Source organism: Zonotrichia albicollis, chromosome Z (assembly GCF_047830755.1).
Source record: "Zonotrichia albicollis isolate bZonAlb1 chromosome Z, bZonAlb1.hap1, whole genome shotgun sequence".
Lineage (NCBI taxonomy): Eukaryota > Metazoa > Chordata > Aves > Passeriformes > Passerellidae > Zonotrichia > Zonotrichia albicollis.
Window position 1 is genome coordinate 80,808,082 of NC_133860.1, and position 3,933 is coordinate 80,812,014.

General features: G+C 48.2%; 1 long non-coding RNA gene across 1 annotated transcript; it reads right to left on the reverse strand.

Moving 5' to 3' along the window:
- Positions 1-2,452: 2,452 nt before the first annotated feature.
- On the reverse strand, positions 2,453-3,531 carry LOC141727040 (uncharacterized). Its single transcript, XR_012578019.1, has 3 exons — positions 3,263-3,531; positions 2,872-2,961; positions 2,453-2,472 (listed from the first exon to the last, which is right to left on the reverse strand). It is a non-coding gene; the product is annotated as an uncharacterized LOC141727040 (long non-coding RNA).
- Positions 3,532-3,933: the final 402 nt, after the last annotated feature.

Here is a 3,933-nt window from a genome sequence, read left to right on the forward strand (position 1 = left end):
GTTATTTCACCTGGATGTAAAAAGACACTTGAATAAAATCAAGCCCCAAAACAAAGTGGTGGTTGTGAACCTACAGGCTATTGATTTAGTAAGATATGACTGATGCAGGTTTCTGAAAAATTTTCAAACTATGTGTTTCAAGGGAAGACTCATGCAGACAAGATGCCCTCTCTTCCTATCCACTGGAGATGAAAAGAGCAATAATAATTACCTATAATTACAGCTCTGTTTATTGCCAGAGACTAAAGTGGGATTTTACCTTGCAGGTTTGCAATATGTAAACAAACATTCACAACAACTCACCTGTCTAAATACTTGACAAGGTTGAGATTCCTATTCATTTTCATGACCATGAGTTCATTGACTTTTAGTTCCTTCTTCCTCAGTCCTTGAAGATCTATTTTCTTTATGGCTACCTAAAACGACATTGAAAATCAGTAACTTGAGAAATTGGTGGCACAAGACCACAATACAATGGAGCAAGTGATTTTGCAATGACACAGCTGAGCTGTGCCAAACTGCCTTGTGATTAGGCACTGCAGTAATTAGGAACTGACATTCCAACAGCCCATTTCTTTGCTACCTTGGGGGCCAGTTACAGGACACATGGGGCCACTGACATTTTGCCTTGTCCACTTGGTAACAGTGGTATCTCAGCTACCACCCAAAACCTCTGACCACACTCTCTGCTGCTCTTTCTAGGATTCAGAAGAAATAATCCATGCCTTAATATTGTGTGGATACACCTTGGGCTATGGGCAAGGCTTAGGGCTTTTAGGGCACCTTGCAGATATCTCCCCATGCGCAGTTCCCAAGTGCAGCACTGCAGGTGGCTAAGGAACTACCAGTAACTTTCCAATGGATTTGCTGGCAGGCAGAATGGAGAATTCAGGACTCTGAAGCTGTAGCCCCAAAGAGCAGGGAGGTGCTCTAAGGCACCACCTTTGTTTTAGCCATGGAGAGCGAGTGAGCGCGTCCTTCTTTGAAAGGAAGCGCTGCCCTGCGTGCCTTCCTTCCAGCAGCTGAGGAGGACAAAGTGCCAAATGTATTTTGCAGGCTGGCCCCAGTGTGTGCTTGTTGTGCCTTTTCAGCACGGCTCTAGCCAAAGCTCAATCCACAGCTTACACCAGAGGGGAAAGCCCCTCAAGAGCAGCAGAGTCTGCAGGGGCTGTTGACATTTACCTCTCTCCCTGTGGCATTGTTGAGTGCTCTGCAAACATCTCCAAATCTCCTAGAAACAAAAGAAAAGCAGAGAAAGGAGAAGCCATTTAGATCTTGCAGTGAAAGCCAGCCCACACAGGAGATCTGTGCTGTAAATGCCTAAAACCTGCAGGATGCAAGAGGGCTCTGCCAGAAGGCAGATGATGCATTTTCCTCTCAAGTGCATGGGCACCGGGCCTGTCCCTGAAGTGCTGGAGTTTAGTGCCTCAGCTCCTAAAGACAGCTTCTTCTTTCATCTTGGATTTCAGTTTCTAAACTGTGCAGTTTCTATCCTAACCTCAGAGTATTTTCTTCAGCAAAGTCTTGGAAAGAAATGTTCCTGAGAACTGTTACCTCACAGCTATCAGGGAGTAGTTTTCTCTTCCAGGCAAGCAAGATTCTTCCCCTTTAATTAGTGTGGCTGTATGATTTAGAGTGATACAAAAATGCTAAGGAAATTAACACAGAACTGTTCCACAACTGGGTGACCAGGAGACCTTCCAGGTCCTGTTCCTTGATGCAGGCAAGACCTCGGCAGCATGGAAGTGTCTCTGACAATGCCTTCTGAGCCCACTCACAAATTCTGTGCAGCATTGATAGATGGGACAATCTATCCCCAGTTTGGGAACATCTTTGCAGCTGGCCTAACTTCATGCTGGATTGACATTCCACCAGAAAAACACCTGGCCTGTGGTTATGTAGAAGTAACTGTGGTTGGACTCACCCGCTGCCAATATGTCCCAATTCGGTGTATTTCATCATGGGATTTTCCTGGTTCACCATTCTCCCTGAGGGAAACAAAATGCAAGATGATGACTTTAAATCAGAGATCCCAGCTTCCAGGAGATACAAAAGGCAGCTCCAGTGTCGAGAGCTCTGAGCCCTTTGTGGTCCGCTGGGTAACAACAACAACAACCAGGCAGACAGCTCTGCAGCACAAGTGGCCCGCACAGAGACTGATTTTCTACAGCAATTCCTGTGGAGAAATGTCCCTAAATGTCCCCATGACACCAAACTCAGGAGAATCATTTGGTATGGCTATGCTGGCACCTGCACACAATGCACTGTCCCTCAGACAAGAAACACAGCAGACGTACCCAGCAGCTCCAGGGAGTCACCCTCGATCTCCTGTTGCTGAGCAGCAGCTGGGTCAGCGCGGGAGGTGAACAAACTGCCCCAGCTCCACTTCTCAGGTCGGGGAGAAAAGGCTCCTTTAGACAATGCTGCTGCTGCTGCTGCTGCAGCAGGTTTGGTGACAGAGCCCGTGTAGATCTGGGACAAGAAATAAGTTGATGTCAGAAAGGTGGTTGGCAGAGATCACCCTGAGATCCCCTATTGAAATGTGAGCCTTTAGGGAGGTGCTGTCAGCCACATGCAGGGCTCTTCAATGGTTTTTTTCTGATGTCCCCTTTGCAAACTGGATGGGTCAAAACCAAAGGCAAGTTTTACTTGGGTTCATGGCCAGATTCGTGTTTGGTTTTCATAGATTTTCAGAAAGACGACTGCCACAATCACCATTCTACTTCCTCTCAAGGATTCCTTTCTCCTTCCAAGGGCTGCAGACACACTTGCAGCTTTGTTCAAATGTTCTACCTCCTCCCACTGTGTCCTCTTTTCCTGCGCCATCTTAAGGTCATGCTCAACCTGTAGCACTTCTGGTGGGGATGGTACCTGTGCCTCACTCCTAATTTGTGGCTCTTCATTGCCAGACTTTCGCTGGAAGTCTTCGCAGGCTGCCTGGTAAGATGTCAGCACTTGCACCTCAAATCAAACAGAACAAAGCAATCAGACACTACAGCTTGTCCCTGTCAGCCAGGAGCAGGGGACAGACAGCTTATTTTAATCCTCCATCTGGGTCACCACGCTCCACTGTAAAAACACCTCCAGAAACAAGGCTATTCAGCAGCCCAGGAAGTGTCCATCAGAGCAGCTGTGATACACACCACAGCAGGATGGCACTCAGAGGCATGGCCCCACTCCCTGCTGCTCTGCACTGGGAAGGGAAGAAGGAAAGAAACCACCAGTTTGGTGACTGCAGTGACTGCATCCCTCTTTCACTCACTTGCTTTTCTAGAGCCTGAGGGAGGCAATTAGCTGTCTCTCTGATAATTTTCATGTCTTCCTGAAGCCTCTTCTCCCATGCCTTGATCCTGGTGTGAGCTAGCAGGAGCTCAGCATTCAGCTGTTCCTTCATGTTCTCTAAAAAACAAGTGAGAGGATGTTTCATGACTGGAGTGCCTGCCATTCTTTCACTCACCTGGTTGTGTTGATCGCCCCTCTGCTGATCAAGATTCTCCTCTTGAATTCTTCCCATGTCTTCCTTGTTCCTCCTCTTCACTGCCATGATGGGACTCTGAGCTTCAGGCAGCTCTGCTTGTGGCTCTGCCTTGATGTTCTGTGCACACAGATGCAGAGCAAGTGACTGGGAGCTACCATCAGGCTCAGCTTTTTTCCTTTTGCAGCCTCAAAATCACATTGATTCAGCCACTTCTTTCTGATTCCCTACCCACATCTCCTTCCATTGCAAACCTCCTGTCGCAGGGCTGATCTGTGCAGATTCCAAGGCTCTGTGCTTCCAGTGCCTGTGGGATTCCTGGCCTCCTCAGTCCCAAGAGCTGTGCTTTATGCCCTTCTTCCTGCCCTTCCCTCTGTGCCCTGGCCAGTCAGGCTTACCTGGCCTTTCTCCTGTGGCTCTTCCACCTGCTGCCCGAGCTGCTCTTCCTGCTCTCGGGC